The sequence below is a fragment of the Myotis daubentonii genome, chromosome 3 (assembly GCF_963259705.1).
Source record: "Myotis daubentonii chromosome 3, mMyoDau2.1, whole genome shotgun sequence".
Classification (NCBI taxonomy): Eukaryota; Metazoa; Chordata; class Mammalia; order Chiroptera; family Vespertilionidae; genus Myotis; species Myotis daubentonii.
In genome coordinates, this window is record NC_081842.1 from 203,465,494 (window position 1) to 203,489,933 (window position 24,440).

The window sequence follows — 24,440 nt, forward strand, 5'->3', positions numbered from 1 at the left end:
CCAAATTTATTTCACCCTGAACACCTGGTAGTATCTTAAGGAATCCTGCTGGCTTCAGAAACACTGGTATGTATAGAGTGTTAATGGATGGCTAGAAGAGATTAAGACCATCTTGGCCCACTTTTTAGGAAGTGTGCATGAAGGTTAGGGCATTTGAGAGAAATTTAAAGCAACTGGTAAACCCTGAACAAGTAGAATAGATCTTGGTAGCTTCTTGACCAAGTCAAGTTTATCAGCTAAGCTCTGTAGTCAAGAAGAAATCAGAAAGGCTAGTCATTAATGGTAAATCGTTCTTTAAACTTTATCTTTAAGGCTCTTTTTTTTTTTTAAATATATTTTATTGATTTTTTACAGAGAGGAAGGGAGAGAGATAGAGAGTTAGAAACATCGATGAGAGAGAAACATCGATCAGCTGCCTCCTGCACATCTCCTACTGGGGATATGCCCGCAACCCAGGTACATGCCCTTGACCGGAATCGAACCTGGGACCTTTCAGTCCGCAGGCTGACGCTCTATCCACTGAGCCAAACCGGTTTCGGCTATCTTTAAGGCTCTTTTTAATTTTTTTCTGGAGTCCTGGAGCAAATTCAACAAATAAAAGAAAATAACTATTAGTAAAATAAGTTAAAGTGACACACTTAAAAACGTATTTCCTGCGGTATTTGTAGGAAATACCTGCAGAATAGAGGCATGAGTAATGAGCAACTGATTCCTTTAACAAGGTAGTTGGTGATGCACTTGTCACATCTCAGTTTCACTATATAATTGTAAATGTACCCTGAAATAAATACCACATCTTTTCAGCTCTAGCTATCATATAGGAACAATTGATAGCTGGAGAAAACTGCAATTTATAGTTGATAAAATTAGAGAATTAAAGGTTGTTACTTTACTAAGACAGAATCATTAAGTCTCTAAAACCCATTTACAATAATTGATAGTAACTCCATTTACCCCAGCTGAAGGAGTCAGTGAATAGAGCATCGGCCTGTGGACCAAAGGGTCCTGGGTTCGATTCTGGTCAAGGGCATGTACCTTGGTTGCAGGCTCCTCCCCAGCCTGGGCCCAGGGCTTGTGCAGGAGGCAACCAATCGATGTGTTTCTCTCACATCAATGCTTCTCTCTGTCTTTCCCTTTCTCTCCCATTCTCTCTAAAAATCAATGGGAAAATATCCTTAGGTGAAGATTTTAAAAAAGAATAAATAAATAAAGAAACAAACAAACCCAAATACTATTTCTAGAAGAGCTACATGGTAGAAAGAAGAGAATACAAACGCTGATCTTTTCTCTTTAAGAGTAAAGGCTTCATTGACTCTTATATGCATCAGCCAGTGCTTATCCAAATTCGAGGCTGAAATAGTATCTTACATACAGCACACCTATCAATAGAAGGCCAATTTGTTCCAAAGCAAGAAAAGCGCACAAAACCAAATTCCTGGGCAGCAAAATGCAAATACTGACAAAATAAGCAGTTTACAGGGAACTTCTTATCAACAGCTAAGTATTTAAAGGTAGAGAAAACCTGAGATACTTCTCAAGGTCCCAGATTGATAGAGCAAACATTCACTCCCAAGTTTGCTACTTAGTAACTGAGTCTCTAGCTGAACTATCTTAAAAAGACTTAAGCTCCGCAGGCATGACTCAGTGGTTGAGTGTCAACTTCTGAACCAGGAGGTCATGGTTTGATTCCCGGTCAAGTTATATGCCTGGGTTGCAGGCTCAATACCCAATGTGGGCCTGCAGGAGGCAGCTGATCAATGATTCTCTCTCATCATTGATGTTTCTATCTCTCTCTCCCTCTTCTTTCCTCTCTGAAATCAATAAAAATATATCTCTATCCCTCTCCCTTCTTCTCTGTAAAAAATCAATAAAATATTTATTTTTTAAAAAATACATAAAGTATGCCCTAGCTGGGTGTCTCAGTTGGTTGGAGTGTCTTCCTATACACCAAAAGGTTGCAGGTATAATCCCCTTTGTTCAGGACTCCTTTGGGAGACAACCAATTGATGCTTCTCTCTTACATCAATGTTTCTCTCTCTCTCCCTTACTTCTTCTCTAAAAATAAATAAGAACATATCCTCTGGTGAGGATAAAAACTAACAACACATAAAGTATAAGAAAGCAATTACCTCTGCTCTGTCCTTTTAAAATTGTTAGAATATTCTTTGGACCCAAAGATTTGTTCCTTCCCTTGAAATCTTCCACTTCCCCCATGCTAAATCTTTTTTCTTTATATTTTACTCTGCTTCCCTGAACACGATTCCCAAAGGTTTTTTCAAATAAACCATTCGATATTTTAGGAATAAAATATATGGCATATTTTCAACAGAATCAAAAGGCAATTCAAGATTCTACACTTTGGGGCTTAACAAAAGATCACTCATTCATTAAAAAATAATAATATTCTGATTCCTTTCAAATGTTCCCATTGGGCTATGAAAGTTTTTATTGTAAAGACAAATATTATCAACCACTATTTTTTCTTAAATTATTTTCAGCCTGGCTGGTATGGCTCCAAGTGCACCAAGAAGTTGCTAGTTCAATTCTGGTCAGGGCACATGCCCAGGTTGTAGGCCAGCCATGGGCAAACTACAGCCCGCAGGCCGGATCCGGCCCTTTTGAAATGAATAAAACTAAAAAAAAAAAAAAAAAAAAAAAGACCATACCCTTTTATGTAATGATGTTTACTTTGAATTTATATTAGTTCACACAAACACTCCATCCATGCTTTTGTTCCGGCCCTCCGGTCCAGTTTAAGAACCCATTGTGGCAATCGAGTCAAAAAGTTTGCCCACCCCTGTTGTAGGCACAAGCGTCAGTAAGGGGGCATGCAGCAGGCAACCAATTGATGATTTTCTTTCATTGATGTTTCTATCTCTCCCTTTTCCTCCCTCTCTCTATGAAATCAATAAAAACATATTTTTAAAAATTATTTTCAAAATATCCTGTAAGTATAAAATAATGTACAATAGATATACAAATGTACAAGGGTATCTTTCATTACCTTAAAATAAAATTATCCCAGCTACTTCCCCATGGTATCACCCCAGGAAGTAAAAATCAGAAAATACAATTATTTCTTCACATTTCACCAATGGCATAGATGAAAAGAGAAAGAATGCACAAGCTAAGGCTGCTCTTGAATGAAAAAAGGCAAAAATGAGGAAATAAGGAAGAGCCAGGTGACTGAGAAGAAGTAAGAGCTAAGAAAAAGATAAAGGAGGAAAGAGAGAGAGATTGACCCAAGTCCTTAAAATTGGGCTGTAGAAAATATCAGGTCCAGATAGAATGTGGGTGCTGAGATAGAAAGACTGCTCACTGTACTGGGAATTAGAATAACTGCATTCTTGCTGCACCTCTGAGATATCAGCTTATGATGCTAGCCTCTGTTTTCTCATCTGAAGTATAAGAAGATTGAACAAAATGCCTCTGATGTTCCATTTCTAACTGACTATCAGTTGCTGAAAGGCTCCCAGGCATGGGAAGCGAATAGAAGCCAACATGGAAAGTTGGAGGAACCTGAAGCCTAGAAGACTCTCACAAAGTGCATCAGGACAGAAGAACAGCCAGGATAGGAAAAGAAACTGAGAAGTTGAAGAGTCAAAAGCAGATACCACATGAACTATCTCTGTTTTTCTACCATTGCTATAAGAGAAGAGAAAATACATTACTACCTAATAATATGCTTTCTTCTATTAGGTTGAGCCACATGAAATTATTGATATTCAATTGTTACCCCAAAAAATGACAATTTCATGATTCAAATTAATTTTTTCCCATTATCTCACACTGAAAACAATGACCTGATTTATACTGATTGGCATAGAAAATGATAGATTTTATTTAATTTTTTTATAAAGCTGATATTACTCAGTAACTGGTAAAACTATTAAACGGCCCCACATCTATTGTTGTAATTAATCTCCTTATTTCAAAACTAATTCTGAGATGCTATATTCCCTTCTTTTCAGTGTATTATGCCTTCATTTTCCATCAGTTAAGGAAACTGAATCACAGAAATGAAAACATACAATTTTCTTTAGATAATATTGAAGAAAGCTTGAAATGGAGTGGCCTATGGGAAGAAGTTTAAACAATAATGCAACATTAGTCTCTGGGAGAGGGAATACAAATAATACCATATAAAAGAAAGCCAATCATGTACGGAAAGAAGCTGGCAATAAGAAAAATGTTGAACCTACAAGAGGAAAGAGATATCCCAACCATATAGCTCAAAAACTTCAAATTGATCCTTGCCTAATCATGAAGGAACTGAAAGAAGCATTCCGTTGTTACTCTGGTTCTCTAGTAGAAGGAACTAGCTCTAAGGAACCAAGACATTAAAAAGAGAAGTAACAAGGAGTGGCTCAACCTTTGTCATTCAAACACAAACAACAACGGATTTACTTGAGGACCCATATCTGGAGATCTGAGGTTTGGCCATAACCCTGTCACTAACTTGTTATGTGGCCTTGAACAAGTCTTCACCTTCCAAAATCTGAATTGTCACCTCGTCAAAGTAAGGAGGCGGAACAAATGATCTCAAGCAATATAATTTCAAACTTACAAAAAATTTTCAAGCATAGTAGAAGGAAGTCTCCCCTAAGTCCTTTTTCTGAATTCAAAATTATTTACATTTTGCTCCATTTGCTTTATTATTCTTTCTTTACATAGGTATAAATATGTGCATTTTTTTCTGAACCATGAGACTTCGAGTCACCATATTCTTTTACTCCTAAATACTTCAGTGTTTTATTTATTAAGAACAAAGCCGCCCTAGCCGATTTGGCTCAGTGAGTAGAGCATCGGCCTGCGGACTGAAGGGTCCCGGCTTCAATTCTGGCCAAGGGCACATGCCCAGGTTGTGGGCTCGATCCCCAGTGTGGGGCATGCAGGAGGCAGCCAATCAATGATTCTCTCTCATCATTGATGTTTCTATCTCTCTCTTCCTCTCTGAAATCAATAAAAATATATTTTTAAAAAAGAACAAAGCCATTCTCTCATGTAAACACATAGCATGGATCAGTGATGGCGAACCTTTCGAGCTCGGCGTATCAGCATTTTGAAAAACCCTAACTTAACTCTGGTGCCGTGTCACATATAGAAATTTTTTGATATTTGCAACCATAGTAAAACAAAGATTTATATTTTTGATATTTATTTTATATATTTAAATGCCATTTAGCAAAGAAAAATCAACCCAAAAAATGAGTTCGCGTGTCACCTCTGACACGCGTGTCATAGGTTCGCCATCACTGGCATAGATACTAAAATTAGGACATTTAATATTGGTAATTCATTTATTATGTAATTCACAGTCCATATTAAATTTTGTCAGATAACGTAAAAACATTAGAGCATCAGTCTGTGCACCAAAGGGTCTCGGGTTCAATTCCTGGTCCAGGACAGGTACCTGGGTTGGGTTGCAGGTTTGATCCTGGACCCAGTAGGGGCACATGTGGGAGGCAATCAATCACTGCGTCTCTTTCACATCAATGTTACTCTCTCCCCACCCTGCCTTCCACTCTCTCCAAAAATCAGTAGCAGTTGAGGACACATTTGTAATACCTTAATAAAGAATTTAAAAAAATAAAAATAAATATCAGTGACTTGGTTAACCTGGTGATTAATGAGATTCTTCCATTATTCTCCCTTTGTAAGTATTAAGTAATTTAAGGAAAGACACTTCACCATGTAAGTATCCTGCTGCTCAGCAAACTTGCACCCACCAGTTTTAGCATCCATGATGCTAACAGTTTCTTTCTTTTTTTTAAGTTGAATGTATTGGGGTGACATTGGTTAATAAAATTATATAGGTTTCAGGTATACAATTCTATAATATATCATCTGTATATTGTATTGTGTGTTCACCTCAAGTCTCCTTCCATCACCATTTATTCCTCCTATACCCTCACCACAAATGAGTTTCTTACTCCATCATTCCATCGGTAGTCATTAGTTGTCATCCTACTAAAAGGAAAGGTTTTCACTTTTCCTACATTTATATAATGATTCATCTACTTATTTATATCAGTGTGGACTCATAGATTCTTATTTTATCCTCAATGGTTTATAACCCATTGCTAATAGTATTTATTTTTATTAAAGCAGGGTTCTTAATATTTTTTTTGTACCATGGACCCATTTAGCAGTGTGGAGAAGCCTATAAACTTCCTCTCAGAATAATGTTTTTAAATGTACAAAATAATTATGAGGATATTACACAGGTTTACAATGAAAACCTATTATACCAAAATAGTTACCAAAACATTAAAAATTTATGTTACAGTAATAAATCTGTTTAACAACACATTAAATAACAAGATCTAGAAATGAGTGCAAGCTATCTCAGTGTGTCTGCCACAACTGCAATGTGATGAAATTATCTGTGCTTTCTATCTGACAGTCACAAGTAAGGTACTGCTCATCCTGCTGTGGTTTTGTTACTAATATTTATACTAAAAGGCAGTGTGGAAGTTTAATTACGAATTAGTGACAATAAAGATGGAATTTTCCCCATCTGCCTTCATGGACCCAGTGACTTCTATCCTGGATGCCAGACTGAGAATCCCTGATATAGTCTCCTTGTGCCCCTAACCTCTCTAAGACTCTAAGTCTACCTTAATAGCACATCATTTTTCAGGCCCCAAATTTCAATCCCTCAATATAAAAGTTCTCTCATCAATGTATAAAAACTAAATAAGATTTGAAAGGACACAAATTTGAGTAAAAGAAAAAAAACTGCTTTAGGAATCCAGGGTCCTGCCTGACTCAGTGGTTGAGCTATGAACCAGAAGGTTATGGTTCAATTCCCAGTCAGGGCACATTCAGGGTTGAGGGCTTAATCCCCAGTGTGGGGTATGCAGGAGGCAGCCGATCAATTATTCTCTCTCTTCATTGATGTTGTCTCTCTCTCTCTCTCTCTCTCTCTCTCTCTCTCTCTCTCTCTCTCTCTCTCTCTCTCTCTTCCCCCTCCCTTCCTCTCTGAAATCAATAAAAAAATATTTTTAAAAAATCCAGGGTCTTATAGCACTAAGGCAAAGAAGTAGCCCCCTGAAGACTGGCCTGGACCGGTTATAGGTCCAGCGAAACTGAAACCCATATAAAAGGAATAACTTACCCAGGATCTGACGAAGAATAGAGTCTATAGGCAATGGCCAGAAAAGTCATCTTTAGAAGGCTTGGTGATGAAAAGACTTAATGGGCATCTATTCAAATTGTGGATTCTAAAATGACGGAAGAAATAGAAGCCTTAGGAATTCCAGCTTGGATGTAAGGCTCTGTTTATGCTATATGACATAGAGACTGAAAATAAAGGGGAAAACAAGGCCTGAATTCCATGATTATAAAGCTGATGAGTTGTGTCAACTTTTCTAGTTTTTAATGCAATATGATTTTCCCTTAAGAAATCAGATATTCTTGGCTGGTATGACTCAGTTGGTTGGAGTGAGTTCGATTTCCAGTCAGGGCACACACATAGGGCACATAAAAGTCAGGGCACAATCGGTTGCAGGAGGCACCGATTGATGTTTCTCTCTCCCTGATCTTTTTGTATTTGTAAAATACAAAATAAAAAAGAAATCAGATAGTGTCATTGTTCTCCCAGTTCAGTGATAATAAACCACAGCAGTTTGACTATAATGAATGTGAATACAGTCACATAAGAGAGTTCTGAAAATTATCCCTAGATTTACTAAATAATACACTTTCTCATGTGATTTTTTTCATTATACTTAAGAAAGACCGCCGAAACTGGTTTGGCTCAGCGGATAGAGCGTCGGCCTGCGGACTGAAGGGTCCCAGGTTCGATTTCGGTTAAGGGCATGTACCTGGGTTGCGGGCACATCCCCAGAAGGGGGTGTGCAGGAGGCAGCTGATCGATGTTTCTCTCTCATCGATGTTTCTAACTCTCTATCTCTCTCCCTTCCTCTCTGTAAAAAAATCAATAAAATATATTTTTAAAAAAATAATAAAATAAAATAAAAAGAAAGACCATGTTCGTTGGGTTCTTACAACTTAACTTCTGGATTTAAATGTCAGAAATAAAACAGGATTGAGCTGAAAAACCTAGTTATATTATCTTAAAGCACCAACCGCATGAGAGGCAACAATTTGTAGATCAAGACATAACAGCAATGTTGAAGGTTGCAGTGAACTCTCCGAGTAGAAGAAGAAGCCAAGCAAAAACAATTAAGAATAGCTGAATGAAGCTAACGTCTATAAAATCATTGTAGAAGGGTAAGTTTGAACAATCAAGTTTAAATGCAATGCTTTCTAAATTGGTCAAAAAGTATTTAAATTTAAGATACATGTTTAATCTCTTGGCTGTAAGCGATTTTCTTTGGGGGTGGGTGGGTAAGAGTTTTTGATCTAACATTAAATCAAAGGATTCTCCCCTCCTACTACTTTAGGAAGTTTGAATTCCACTGCAAACGAGATTTTACTTCTCTACCACTGATCTTCCTTAAAACTCCTCACCAAATCTATGCATGCAGGCAAGTATTTAAATGCAAGGTTATTTCATCCTTCCTGAAATAAAAGCTATGTTTTTGAACACTCATGTAAAGTTAAACAGTAGATAATTCTTAAGTCTATCCCAGTTTTCTTCAGTGTTTAAAATCTGAAGACCTGGACATCCTTAAAGTTCTCTTTCCTGACACTCCTACAATCTTATTTTCCAATATTGGACTTGTCATTACTCATATCGCCATTAAGTCACTGTCTGTGCCTGCTCCTTTCTGTTGAGATGCTTAACTATTCATTGTTCCCATCTCTTGATCTACATGTTGAGAACCTGAGAACGGCATAATGAACAGACGAACATTTTTGGAAACCTCAAATAATATATAACTTTTAAAAAAATATTTTTTATTGACTTCAGATGCCGGGAGCCGGTCCATGCTTGCTGTTTTCAAGGGACCTGGCATATATGGCATACTGTTCTTAATATGTTTGCTCACCTTCTTGGCACTATGTGTTTTAACCAAGGTCTCTGAGAAAGGTTGTTTCCCCAGGTAGGGATTTTCCCCTGAAGTTAGGGAGGGAATAAAACCCTTCAACTAAGTGCCAGGCGGGTAATTAATCACTTTAACTACGAACAATCATGCTTAAGCTACATAATCTTTACTCCCTGGAATGGAGATAAGAAACGCCCTAACCTTTGTAATAGAGATTGATAGGATTGAATCAACTGGTATAAATACAGATGTAACAAGACAGCAAGACACAGAACTTAGGAGACAGAACTTAGAACACAGAACTTAGAAGACAGAACCAAGAGAGACAGAACCTAGGCACAGAACCTACACAGAACGTTACCTAGAGACAGAAGAACTTCGCTGGAGAGAACATGGCAAAAGATCCTGTACAGAAACTGGCAGAACTTCGCTGGAGAACCTGGAGAACCTAGCAAGAGAACATGGACACAGAACCTGGCTGGAGATCCGAAGCAGAACCTCTCTGGAGATCCAGACCAGAACTTGGCTGGAGATCCTGGCTGGAGATCCTGGCTAGGCTGCTGATCAACTGAACACTGTCTCCGTGTCATTCCTTCTTCGCCGACTCCGTCCACACCTTTGGGGACCCCTGGACCTGCTGGGGTTGGACCCCAGCATTCAGAGAGGAAGGGAGAAGAAAAGAGAGATAGAAACATCAATGATGAGAGAGAATCATTGATCAGCTGCCTCCTGCATGCCCCACACTGGTGATCCAGCCCGCAGTCTGGGCATGTGCCCTTGACCAGAATCCAACCCATGAAGCTTCAGTACACAGGCCGACACTCTATCCACTGAGCCAAACTGGCCAGGGCAAATAATATATAACTTAAGTGATTTTAAAAATGAAATAATCTGAGCTCTGGCTGATGTGGCTCAATTGGTTGGAATGTCCTCCTGGACACCAAAAGGTTCCAGGTCCAATACCCGGTTGGGGCATGTACTGGAGGCCTTTGATTGATGTTTCTCTCTCTCTCCCTGCCCCCCTCTCTAAAGTTAATAAATACATAACCTTGGGTGAGGATTTAAAAAATGAAATAAAATAATCTGGAAATGAATTTTTACTGATTTGAGCCTGTGATGGAGAGTTTTATCTCCACTACTAGATCGATTCTTAAAAATAGCCCTGTTGCCCGGCCAGCATGCAAGAGGTAGCCAATCAATGATTCTCTCTCATCATTGATGTTTCCATCTCTCTCTCCCTCTCCCTACCGCTCTGAAATCAATGAAAAAATATATTTTTAAATTAAAAATAAAAATAGCCCTGTCTTGTCCAACTTTATATTCCACAAAAGACCTAACATAGTACTATGCCCACAGAAGGCATTCATTTACTGAACATATGTTCAGAAAGTGTTAGCATGCAACCCTGTCAGTCTATTTAGCATATAACTGTCTCGTAACAAACCTGGACTGGTTCTTCAGACCATCTCTGCTTAGAAGACACCAGCCCAATAAATAATCTAGAAATATGTGCAATAGAGGAAAATCATGATAAAACTGTCATTTAAAACAAAACAGATCCATATTTACAATGCTTGGAATAAGACTCTGAAAACATTTGAGTCTCATATAATGACTCTCTAGATGTACATGAAATTACACAAGTCTTCTGTTTCCTTTAATTCCCAGTTATAGCTTTAAAGTACACAAAAAGTTTGGAGTCAGTGCTTTAAGATTTTGTATGGCTTCTCTTGCAAGTCTCTCATAGACTCCAGATCATTTTAATCAGAGCAGAAGCCCAGGGAAGAATTGACTTTGGGATGGGGGAGGGGGGAGCTGGGGAATTCAGAATAATAATAATAAATAACCAATCATCAACAAAGTTAACTTTTAAAATAAATATACATTTAAATCAAGGAGACAAATTCTGCCAAAATGTTTTCAAAATGTAAAGAATCGTCCTAACAGGTTTGGCTCAGTAGATAGCACATCAGCCCATGGACTGAGGGTCCCAGGTTCGATTCCCATCAAGGGCACGTAACTCAGTTGCAGGTGCCTGCAGGAGGCAACCAATGTTTCTTTCTCTGTCTCTCCCCCTTCCTTCCACTCTCTCTAAAAAAATCAATGGAAAAATATCCTCGGGCAAGGATTAACAACAAACACACAAAAAAAACCCAGAAAGAATAACCTTGAATGGGAAAGGAATAAGAGAATTACAAAACCTAGGAGAAAATATTATATATCATGTTAAAAAATGACTTTGGTCCTGGCCAGATAAGCTCAATTGGTTAGAGCATCTTCCTGATACACCAAATTTAGGATTCAGTCCCAGTCAGGGAACATACAAGGAGCAACCAATGAATGCAGAAATACATGGAACAACAAATTGATGTTTCTCTCTCTTTTCCTTTCTAAAATCAATAAATTAAAAATTAAGGAAATAAACCTTCCTTTAAAAAAATGACTTTATATTGAACAAATCACCTGTACCACCTCTAAAAGCTTACTAAGATCTCCAATTGGCCCTTCTTTTTTTAAAATCTTACTTACTGATTAGAGGGAAAAACATCGATTTGTTGTCCCACTTACTTATGCATTCATAGGTTGATTTTTTTTTTTTAAGAATTTTTATTGGTTTCAAAGAGGAAGGGAGATGGTGATAGAAACATCAATGATGAGAGAACCACTGGTTGATGGATGGCTCCTGCACACCCCACACTGGGGATGGAGCCAGCAACCCCGGCATGTGCCCTGACCAGAACCTAACCGTGACCTCCTAGTTCATAGGTGGATAATCAACCACTGAACCACACTGGCCAAGTCTTTGGTTGATTCATGCATGTGCCCTGATCGGGGATCAAACTAGTATCAAGACCAGGCTCCAAACAACTGAGCCACAAGGCCCTTCTTCTTCTAAGGTAACCAATATGTAGTTTATGTGGAGTAAATTGTGACTTCTTAAAAATATGTTTTTATTGATTTAAAAGAAGGGAGAGGGAGAGAAACATCAATGATACGAGAGAATCACTGATGGCAGCCTCCTACACGCCCCCTACTGGGGATGGAGCCCACAACCTGGGCACGTGCCCTAACCAGAATGGAACCCAGGACCCTTCAGTCCGCAGGCGTCCGCAGGCGTCCGCAGGCCGACGCTCTAACCACTGACCATACCGGCCAGGGCACGTTTCTGTGACTTTCGCTGACTGGGTGGGTACGGTTTGGCTTGAAGGACTGAGGGTTCCAAGAGAAAGACTGGAGACTTGGTCTGCAAGGCTGCTTACATTTCAGGGGGTCGAGGGCCCATCTTCCCAGCGTCAGGGCGTTCGAACTTGGGAACCACTCGAGGGGCCATTAGAGTCAAGCACGTCAGATCTCGGGGCCTTAACTTCACCATCCGCAAAATGGGGCAGACGACCACTACTTCCAGCGGGGAGAGTCCAGGACTAGAACCCGCGGCCCCCGCCGACGTGAGAGCCGCCACCTAGTTAGTGGGAAGTGGGAGGTGGCGCCGAGAGGAGCGAGAACAGGGCAGTTTGCAGGAAGTGCTTTAGGGTTGGGAGGGGAGAGAGGAGGCGGAGGCGGGAATGTGAAAGCCGAGCTCTCACTGTGGAGTTTGTTCCGAAGCTCAGGGAAGGCGGGGCGAAGCTGGGGTGAAGGGGTTGTCAGTAGATGGGCGAGACGGGCTCCCTCCCCCTCGAAAAGAGAGGGCTGGGCGCGGGGGAGGCTCGGAGGCGGCAGCGGAGGAACGGGGGGAGGGGAAAGCGGACGCGCTCTGGAAGGGGCGGGAACCGCGCGCCCCCCGCACGCATGCGCGCGCCCGCCCCCCCAGCTCCCAGGCCCGGGCTTCAGACCACGCACCCAGCACCGACGGCGCGGACGTTCGAGGAGGCGGAGCCTGGCCGCCCTCCCCGCCCCGCTGGGACCGCGTCCCGCCGCGCGCCCCTCCAGGTGGCGGGCTGCCACTTGTGTCTTCAGGGGGGGGGGGTTACGAAGCAGGAACCGGGAACACGTTTCTCTCTCGGGCTCTTTTCGTCCCCCTCCCCCACGGAGGAGGAGCGGGAGGTCCTGGGCGTGTCCGGAAGAGTCCGCTCCGGGTTTTCCCGCCCACTTTAACTCTGTGAACGCTTCGGCCGCGCGGCGCGGCGCTGCACTCCCGGGCGCGCCCGAGCCCTCCGCCGGCACTCGTTTCACCTCCCCCACGCCTCTCCCCGCCAAGGGAGGGTGAGAGCTCGCACCTCTTCCCCGAGCTCCGCAGGCCGGGCCGCCATGCCCGAGCTCCTCAGGAGTCCAACTCCGGCAGCCCTGACAGCGGGGGTTCTCTGACGAGGCCACTCTGAGGGACTACTTGACGTCTCCGTGCGCTCGGTAGTGCGGCCGCGCTCGGAGCTCTTCCTGGAAACTCCCGCCTAGGGGAGCCAGGGGAGGCCGGCGGGGGAGGGGAGCGGGGAGGCGCACGCCCCCCTTCCCGGGGGAGGGCTCCGCGCCCCCGCCCTCTTCCCGGTGAGGAGGGGAGGGAAGGCGTGAGGGGGGGGAGGGAACGGGCGCGGAAACGGGGGTTGGGGGGGTTCCCGCCCCACCCCCCGCTTGGAGAACAACGGGTTCCCGCTGCTGCCCCCTGCCGCCCGCAGGCCCCCGCGCCCCAGCCCGGCCCCCAGAGGGGCGTCAGGGGCGCTGCCGCCGCTGGGGCCGTGGGAAACGGAGCCGAAACTTAGAACAACTGACTAGTTTCCTGTCAGAAAACTTCCAGTTACTTTAGCGGAGTGCGCGGGTCCCGCCGGCGTTGGCCACGCTCGCGGCAGCCCGTGACCTCCCTTCTGCTTTAAAACAACGGGGAGCGACTGGGGGGAAGCAGTCGGCTGATAGGACCCAGACTAGAACAACACCACGTTGTACCGCTGACTCAAAGGAAATTAAAATACTGATTGAGAGGGATTTTAAAGGAGCTACTTACAGAAGGAGCCTGGGTTTTTCAAGTTACGGCTCTTTTCCTCTCCGTATGTACACAGATTTAAGTCATGAGAGTTTATTACGGCAGTGCATCTGCTTGTAAGCTGACGAGTTCGTGGCTTAAAAAACCTTGGTGAACTTTTCAATGTTGCCACTTCATTATTTTTTAAGTTTTATTTAAAATCCTCACCCGAGGATTTTTTTTTTTTTTCCCATTGATCTTGAGAGAGAGCGGGAAAGATCTGTTGGTTGTGTCCGGCACGGGCCCTGACCGGGGAGGAACCTGGAACCCAGGTTCGTGCCCTTGACCGGAATCGAACCCGGATCCTTTGGTCCGCAGGCCCACGCTCTATCCACTGAGCCAAACCGGCCAGGGCAAACCTTGGTGACTTTTTTTTGTTTCTGAATCCAACAGAGGGGAAAAAAATAGGAAGAGCCTGAAAAAGTTCAATTAGAATAGCAGCCACATTTCAACATTTCCCAGATGTTGCAATATTAAACTGTGAGGGTTCGTACAAATTTTAAGGCAAGAATTCTTACTGCCAAAATTACAAATTTCTCAAAATGAGAGCGGTGTTCAACCATTGCTGCCAGACCCCATAAACAGGCACATCACTGCTATAATTACACCTTATTATCCCCCTTGCAGCCTTATTTGATTCACTGCCAGATAAAATCTTTAATCTGGGGTGTCACTAGCTGGCCTTTTTCTGGGATTGAACAATCACACACCTCCCGTGACTCGGATGGTCCAGCTTTAGCTGCAAAAGGAATCACCCTATTCCAGTGTTCACAGTCCCTCTCTTCCTAAAATGCAACTCAGTCACTGAGGTTCTTTTCACCCCAGCTTCTCTAGGGACGAAGAAATGAAGATGAAAACAAACTTATCAGAATTACAAGAAAATTTTCTCCTTTGAAGAAAAGGATTTAGGCCAAGAAACCAAATTTGTTGTTTAATTCGAGCCCCCCTACCGGGATTTAGCATAGTGGGTTGAATGCAGTTAAACCAGCTTAATTATTTTCTTTGTTCTGGGGCTCTTTGCATTTATTTAGTGTTGTATTTTAACACGATTTGACACACCCTAAACTAAATTCTTCTGTTAGAGTCTACAATGTAGACCGCACAACATAACCAAACATAAGTTTATGTGGAATCTTTGACATTTTGTAGAATTCTGTACTAAACTGCTTTATGGCCAACACTAAAAAAGTGGTATTGGGGTGTTTTGGGGGGAGTAGGAAGTCATGTTTTCACTTTTTTTTTAAATCCAGAGATTTAAAAAGATTGGCCATTGTAGACCACTTAGTTCTTTTGATAGGATTTGTAACTACAGCCCTCACTTGGAGCCACATTTACTCATTTTTGTCTGAAAGTTTTTTATTTTTCCCTCAATAGGGAGAAAAATATCTCATCCCCCTATAGATTCTAATTCTTCTAACATTTACTCTCCCTCTTAAATAACAATTCTGCCCAGTTTCTCACCAGCCCCAGATTGAGGGGCATTCATTCACAAATGACTCTTGAGCCTCCTGAATGTTTGCTTCCTTATAAAGCCAAAACTTCAGTACTGTGGCTCAATGAATTAAGGCTTGTAAAGATGCAGGCAGAAAAGTTAAGTCCCTCAGAGAAATCATCTTTTTTCTGTTTTACCTTTAAATTCTCTTCCAACATGTAGAAATAATAATATGTGTCCTTTACTATGTGTGAGCCAGGCACTATTCTAAGTTCTTGATATGAATTAATTCCTCACGACCGGCCTAAGATGTGGTACAATTGTTGCCACTACTTTATAGATGAGGAAAATGAGGCAACATAGGAGTTAAGTAACTAGCACAAGATCACCCAGACTGGCACCTATAGAACTAGGATTTTGAACCCAGGCTGCTTCTATTTTGCTTCTTATTATCCAGGCTGGTTATCAGTGAAGAGTCACCATTAATTCACCACCTTTTACATTTAAGATGTCCCCTAAATGAACAAGTCCTGGGCCATGTTTTTCCCTCTGGAACTTCAGTAAAGTGAAATTTGTTGAGATTTGCTTAGGAAAAGCATTCACAGATTAGATTATTGGAAGCCAGCCTCAAACTGTCAGCATATGCACTGTAAATGCTAACCAGGACAGACACATCCAACCTCTCCAGATTCAGAATATGCCTACGTCACATTATAAAGAAGCAAGATGATTAGAAAGAGATTTGGATTCTCTGACATTGAACTAGGTAGAAACCAGGAGTTGAAGTGGGAAGAAATAAGGTGGTGGAAGCCAAGAGAAAAATAAATGTAAGATATGTGCCCATAGATCAGTACAACTCCACAAAAAACGATGATCAAGGTCATGCAGGAAAACATGTGGGTGTATTATGACAGAACTAGAAAAGGAACTTAAACATGAAAACCATAGCAAGGGGAGGTGGTGGGGTATCCGGTTGGTTTTTTCCCCCCATATGGAGCTTTAGTTTAATTAAATACAATTTTAGGCTGGATTAATAGAAATACAGCATCTGGAACAAGGGAAGAAAGAGCTCTACTTCATTCTGCTAGACCACATCTAAGTAACATGTTCACTTTCATTTTATTTATTTTAAATATACTTTTATTGATTTCAGAGAGGAAGGAAGAGAGAGAAACATCAATGATGAGACAGACTCTTTGATTGGCTGCCTCCTGCACGCCCCACACTGGGGATTGAGCCTACAACCCAGGCATGTGCCCTGACCGGGAATCGAACCAGAACCTCCTGGTTCATAGGTCAACACTCAAGCACTGAGCCACGCTGGCCGGACACATGTTCACTTTTAGAGGAAAATAATTAAGAGCAACCAACCAAGATAGTGAGGAGACTTGAAACCCTGGCTTATAAGAAAGAATTAAAGAAGTCACGAGTAATCTAAGGGCCTTCTTGAAATACCTGAAAGGCTATTGTGTAAAAAAAGAATTAGATTTGTCCTGAAAAGCTCCCCAAAACTGAAGGTTAGGAGCTTCAGAGATATACATTTTAGCTTAGAACATGGAAGAAGTCATAGAAATATGAAATACTATCTTAAATGTAACATTCATCACTAGAAGCACTCAAAATGCATATGGTGGATGGACTATATAATGTTTAAGGTATCTTTCATCCTTGTTCTGCCATTCATTCACTTGGACTCTGTGAAAAGGGGGGGAACAATATAACCTTCATTAGGTTGTTGAAAAGCTGATAATAACATCGTGAAGTTCTAAGATTTGGTATTTCAACATTTATCAGTGAGCAATTATTTAAGCCTTATATTTATAGATAACATTTTTCATCATTGTCAATATTATCCTGAATAGCGGCTTGGGTATCATTTGGCACCCTTAGGATATCCTAGTGTCACTAAAACTTTAGTAGCATCCAGAGAGCAATATTGTGAATTCTGTACTACTAGGATCTTACAAATTAAATTGTAGTACCATATTGCAATTCCAGAGGCAAACAATGTGGTAAGATAATGTGGGGTGACTATAGAAAGGGTAGAGAAAATAAACAATAAAATCTGGCAGACTGAGAGAACTCAAGCAGCACAGCTTTGTGTTAAAATTTGAAAAGCAATAGCAGAGGGGTCAGCCTTATATTTCACATGAAATATTCAGATGAGATGGCTCATCTTAAGCAAAAGTTGTCATGAAGCCCATGGAACCAACTGGGTAAAGTTGGGTACAGAGACAAACCAACCATGAACTAGCCAACTGCTCACCTGGGAAACTAGTTCTGTAACTATTGTGCTGTTTCCTGGGGAATAAGGCTGACCTCAGCAGCATCTTTAAACAAAAAGAAAGCATGCATTACTGTTAAAAGGGACAATGAAGTTGTCTTAACAATCTTGCTTGGTTCTTCCAACCCGAAAGGGAAAATAAGAGAGGAGGCCGTCTGACCGTAGAATAGAACAAACCTGGGACTAGAATCCCAACTCTGCCTCTACTAGCCAACGTTTTTGCACCTGTGGGACAGAAATAACATCCACCTCATTGCATTGTTGTGAGGATTATATGATACTCGAAGCCCGCTGCACGAAATTCGTGCAAGAGTAGGCCTTCTTTCCCCCAGCTGCCAGCACCAGCTTCCCTCTGGCACCTGGGACAGGGGCTTCCCTTGAAGCCCGGCTTGGTCCAGAAGGTCATCTGGAAGGATGTCCAGAAGGATACCTGGTCTAATTAGCATATTACCCTTTTATTATTACAGATGTTATATGTAAAATATACTTAGGACAGTGCCTAATATCAGAATTACGTTTCATTGGGGAAGTGGGAAGAAAGTGTGGCCATATTAGTGTTTATGATATAGATTCTGCCATATAGACATAGTGACATTATTCAAAGAAATGGAGAGCCATGACCATCACACCACCCTCCCATCTTTGGTCACTAACGGGCCTAAAGCTTAGAACTTCAATAACTTATAGGAGAAAGCCAGCTGAAATGGAATTGCAAGTGTCCTTGCTCCAAATGCAAGGTAAATGGTTTCCCTTCTCTCTCCTTTGGCCCTGTTTTTCTCTTCATGCTTTAATCATTTTGACACCAAGCTGTACAAAAGTAATTTAAAATTAACATGTCTGACACTTGGTAGCTAGCAGAACCTGATTCTGAACCCTGCCCCCTCTCCAGGGAAGCGAAAACCTTCTTTGATTGGCTACTGGTCCTGCAGCAGCTGATGAAGGGCCCAGGAAAATACATCCAACAATTAATTTGCTAATTTAGTTTTCTGTTTAATTCAAAACCAGAAAATCCTCAATCACCCAGGAGCTTGGCTTTCTGTCTGGAGCATTAGCTTCTAAAACTTCCTGTTCAGTAGTGAGCAAAGAAACAGAAGAGAAGGAGAAAGCTTACCTGCCTAGGTAAATACCATACCTCTGTGCCCTTTTGTCCTCAATATGGTTTTCTATAGGATCACAATTCACAAGTCTTTTTACTAGGAGAATTCGGAGCAACACATTCAGACCCAATGTAGGTTAAACTGCTTCCTGAGTTATGGGGAATTTCCAATATATGTTTAGGATTTAGTAAACTACCTTAGGGCTACAGATCAAGCCAGATGGGTTTCTAGCGTTAGAAGTAAGCATTGGCCTGGCTAACTAAATGCTGTGGAGAAGAAATAAGAAGAGAACAGAAATGAATGTTTGTAAAACATCAGCCAGGAGGTCACAGTTTGATTCCTGGTCAGGGCACATGCCCAGGTTGTGGGCTTGATGCCCAGTCAGGGGGTGCAGGAGGCAGCTGATCAATCATTCTCTCATCATTAATGTTTCTCCCTCTCCCTCTCCCTTCCCCTTCCTCTCTGAAATCAATAAAAATCTATATTTTTTAAAAAGATGAAGAAGTAAGCATTGCTCTAAATTGTAAAGCAAGTTTCAGGTTTCCTGGGAACTTTTCTGCTGATTTCAAAAGGGAATTTGTATCAGAGATTGAAAAGATTTGTATTAGAGAGTTGGGTGAGAAGAAAAACACAGGTATCTTCCCCCAGGTCCCTCTGCTAGCTTTCCCTTGCTGGAGCGTCTCAGAATTAAGAGGAAGGAGTGGGCTTAACCTTCGTGTGTGCACCAGAACCCATACACTTGTTGCTTCTCACAGGATTTTACTCAGTTGATGGCTTAATTTTCTCACCTCAGGCAGGTTAAACTCTTCTGCCTAACTTCTGAGACAGTCTATAATCTGGCCCAACCCTACCTATCAACCCCTATTTCTTAATCTTCATCAAAGTGTACATTCTACTTTGACCATATTCAATATTCTGAGAACATGCTTCTATGTTCCTGTCTCTAAACTTTTGTTCATTTCCCTACTGATCTCCCCCCATGTGCTCCTTTCTCTTTTATTATATTTTTATTTAAGAGAGGAAGGGAGAGGGAGAGAGAGATAGAAACATCAATGAATAAAGAGAATCATTGATTGGCTGCATCCTGCACACCTCACACTGGGGATCGAGCCCACAACCCAGGCATGTGCCCTGACCGAAAACCAAACTGTGACCTCCTGGTTCATAGGTTGACACTCAACCACTGAGCACGCCTGCCGGGGCCTTCTCTCCTTTATTCAAATCCTATTTGAACCTCAAGGGCCACCAAGATCTTATTTACTCCATTCAATCTTCCCCTCTTCTGTCTTTGCATTGGTAACATTTGTATAGTGTACCACATGTTGACCACTGTGATGAAACCATAAGGTTTCTAAAGTCAGGGTTCCTTTGGAACTTCTCTGAATTCATATACCATACTATGACGGAATCTCTCCCAGGGGTTTCCCATCCTGGCCATTCATGATAATCATCAAGTCCCTTTTTAAAAACACGGATTATTAGGTTGTACCCTACCTGAGATTCTGTTTTGCTAGGTCTAAGATGGGAGCCAGGGCCCAACTGGGGTGGCTCAGTTGAGCATGGACCTATAAACCAGGAAGTCAGGATTCAGTTCCCATCAGGGCACATGCCCAGGTTGTAGGCTTGATCCCCAGTAGGAGGCAGGCAGGAAACAGCAGATCAATGATTCTCTCTCATCATTGACATTTCTATCTCTCTCCCTTCCTTTCTGAAATAAGTAAAAATATATTAAAATAATAATAATAATAAGATGGGAGCCAGGAATCTGTGTTTTTTGCTTCGGGTGTAACCAGTCCCTGACAGAAGTTGGAGAATCACTGCTCATAGCTCCTGGCATAAGAATCACTCAACTTGAGTAAAAATGTTTGGGTGTAAACTACAATATATATATGTACTTATTTATATCACATGATGACCTAATCAGTGGACACTCCCCCTGCCAAATCTATACCTCAGGCTACAGATTGGGAGGCTTACATTCTGTGATGCCAGTTTGGTATGTTAGGAATTCAAACCTCTTCCTCCTAAAATATTCTTTGAAATTACAATTGCAGAGAGATCAGTTTGGTAGAATTGATGAATTGTAGCTGATTAGAAACACAGATTCTCCTTGATCAGTTGCAATCCATAGTATTTATAGAGTGATATTTAAGGGCAAGGGGAATTTGGTGTGTGGAAAAAAAGGTCATATTCTGCCCCAGGCACAACTGTAAAATTAGTAAAATGAATCTTGCTGACCAGTCCTTACCCCTCATCCTAAATCCAACTCAAGTGTTAAACGTTGAAGGATTAAGCTGTGATTCCTCTCCTGGGGTATTTGTGTTTCAGAGGGAATCCTCTGTAAGTGAGAGGAGAGGATTATTTTAATGACTCCCAACCTTACTTGACAGAACCCAAGATTTGGGAGAGAATTCTCTTAAGAAGGTGACCTCCTGGATGTCATTCTGCTCCTACCATCCTCAATAAAGTAAACAGTGACCATAAAAGTTTCCAATCATTGCCCTAGCCAGTTTGGATCAGAAGTTAGAGCATCAGACCTCAGACTGAAGGGTCATGGGTTCAATTCCAGTCAAGGGCACATACCTTGGTTGCAGGATATATCCCTGCCCCCCACCTTGGGGCACATGCAGGAAGCAACCAATCAATGTGTCTTTTCACATCAATGTTTCTCTCTCTCTGTCTCTCTCCCTCCCTTCCACTCTCAATAAAAAAAATAATGGCAAAAATATCCTCAGGTGATGATTAACAACAACAACAACAAATTTCCAATCATTGATCTCAGAGTTGAAAGAACAGGACCTTTTCAATTTAAGTGTGGACATATTGGTCTGCTGTGTCTGGTGTTAAAAGACACATCTGCGGCCGAAACCGGTTTGGCTCAGTGGATAGAGCGTCGGCCTGCGGACTGAAAGGTCCCAGGTTCGATTCCGGTCAAGGGCATGTATCTGGGTTGCGGGCACGTCCCCAGTGGGGGATATGCAGGAGGCAGCTGGTCGATGTTTCTCTCTCATCGATGTTTCTAATTCTCTATCTCTCTCCCTTCCTCTCTGTGGAAATCAATAAAATATATTAAAAAAAAAAAAAGACACACCTGCGTACCCAGAGTCCAATCACTGCTAGATTTTTCATATTCATATACTATTAAATTCAAAGAGAAAACTCCATGATGTGTTCTTTTATTCGTTTCACACATATTTACCAAGTGCCTATTATGTCCCAAGTACTATCCTCTTTCTAGAGATACAACAATATAAAAGCCTAAGCGACCGTTAGCTATGACATGCACTGACCACCAGGAGCAGATGCTCAATGCACAGGCATGGAAACATGGAACAGACTGATGAATCTCAGAGAGAAAGGGGGAGGGGAGAGTGTAGAAAGAGATTAACCAAAGATCTTATATGCATACTAGATACGGGGTGCTCGAATTTGTACTCAGGTGGGGTCCCTCGGCCTGGCCTGAGGGGATTGGGCCAAAACTGGCTCTCTGACATCCCCTGAGGGGTCCTGGATTGCGAGAGCGTGCAGGCCATGCCGAAGGACCCCACCAGTGCACGAATCTGTGCACTGGGCCTCTAGTGAACAGATAAAATTCATGGAGGTTACATTATAGTGGAGGACAGCAGTGGTGAAGGGGCAAGATACAAACAAATAATTATATAATATATTAAATGATAAATGCTGTGGAGAAGAAATAAGAAGAGAATAGAAATGAATGTTTGTAAAGGTTTAAATTTTATTTTATTATTATTTTAACTATATATTTTTTATTGATTTCAGAGAGGAAGGGGGAGAGAGAGAGATAGAAACATCAGTAATGAGAGAATCATTGATCGACTGCCTCCTGCACATCCCACACTGGGGATCAAGCCCTCAAACCGGGCATGTGCCCTGACTGGGAATCAAACTGGGACCTCCTGATTCAAAAGTTGATGCTCAGCCACTGTGCCACACCAGCCGGGTTCTAAATCTTATTTCTTTCCTCTGTCAGAGCTGTTATTTCAGTTCCCAAATTAGGGAAACAGCTCCACCACTGTATTTACTTACAGAATTTAAGCAGCCTCTAGTTGCCCTGTGAAACCACATCTGTCATATAAAAGAGAAATATCAACAGTATATTGGGAAAGCTAATTGTGAAGTTAAACTTAAAACTAAAAGGACAGACAGCTGGCACCAGTTCCTAAGGCCTGAGTCTTAAAGGCTGGAAGTCTAAATCACAGCAGAAATATTATACCTTTCCACCACTGGGCTCTGGTACAAGGAATGCTTTCCACCTTGGGCAGAGTAGATGCTGAGAAGCAGCACAATGTTCCATTAAGTACTAAAATTTATCAATACCCTAGTTCAGGCAAAAGGAGATATAGATAAAGAAGTGGTTATATTTCTGGAATTTGGTTCTTCGCTATTTCCAATTCCACTCTAGTCAGGGCCCTTGGCACTTTTTCCTCACATTTCTGTAAAAGCTTACTATCTGCCTCTCCCACCTCTGTTTCTCCCCTTTCCCTGACCTCTTTCCAAAACCCTTATTGTACATTCTCCAGATTAACGTTCCTGAAGTGCTGTTACTCTTTCACCTAAAAATCTTTAATGACCCCGAAATATAGTTTGTTTCAAGAAACTAGGATTTCGTTTAGCATTCAAACTTTATGTAATACAACTTAGTAAAACTGACACAAGACACAATAGAAAATCTGAATTGTCCTGTATCTATTAAATAAATTGAATTTGTTACAAACAATTTCCCCTAAAGAAAGCTCTAGGCCCAGATGGTTTCACTTGTAAATTCTTTTACAGAAGAAGTAACACTGATCCTATAGGAATTCTTTCAAAAAATAAAGAGGAGGGAACATTTCAACTCATTAGACCCTTATGTACCAACTGAATCTTCGCCACTTCTGCCCCAACCACCTAAACTATGGGTGTTTCCTAATTATTCCACACACAGCATGCTGCATGCTGTTGCTGACACTTTTTCCCTTTTTTGGAATGCACTCCCACTCACTCCCTTTGCCTCTACAAGTAATTTGGGTGGATAATTCTTAGATGAATTGAAGGTTATGTCTTATTCTTTTGTTACCTGCCTCTAAAAACAAGTACAGCCTTGAGAAGTGAACACACAAAAAATAGAACAAACCAGTATTAGTACTATACAGAGACATTAAGCCCAACAAGTGTACACACAGAAGAGTAAGGGGTTTTTCTGATACAACAAAGAGGTGTTTCCAGTCAGCAGTGAAATGTAATACAGAGCTGTGCAAAATCTAGACAAAATAAGATTTACTTTTTTTAAAAAAAGATAGAATAAGATTTACTTAAAAAAAAAAAAAAAAACCAGAATACTAGTAAGAGCCTTATAGGTTAGTCAACCTTTCAACAAATATTTGTGAGCCGATTATGAGCCAGGCATTGTGCTAGGCATTTTATATACACCTTGGTGTGGTCTCTGCCTTATAGTGGAAGAGACAGAGAATAGAAATGGATGTTGGGGAAGGTTTAAATTTTATTATTTTTTAAAAATATATATATTTTTTTTATTGATTTCAGAGAGGAAGAGAGATAGAAACGTTAATGATGAGAGAGAATCATTGATTGGCTGCCTCCTGCACACCCCCTACTGGGAATCAAACCCGCAACCTGGGAGTGTGCCCTTGATTGGAATTGAACCCGGGGCCCTTTAGTCTACAGGCCAACTCTCTATCCAATGAGCCAAACAACCTAGGGC

The 24,440-nt window shown here is 41.4% G+C and overlaps 1 long non-coding RNA gene across 1 annotated transcript; it reads right to left on the reverse strand.

The window, feature by feature from the left end:
* Window positions 1-307: 307 nt before the first annotated feature.
* Window positions 308-12,787, reverse strand: LOC132231483 (uncharacterized). Its single transcript, XR_009452066.1, has 3 exons — window positions 12,218-12,787; window positions 7,121-7,226; window positions 308-576 (listed from the first exon to the last, which is right to left on the reverse strand). It is a non-coding gene; the product is annotated as an uncharacterized LOC132231483 (long non-coding RNA).
* Window positions 12,788-24,440: the final 11,653 nt, after the last annotated feature.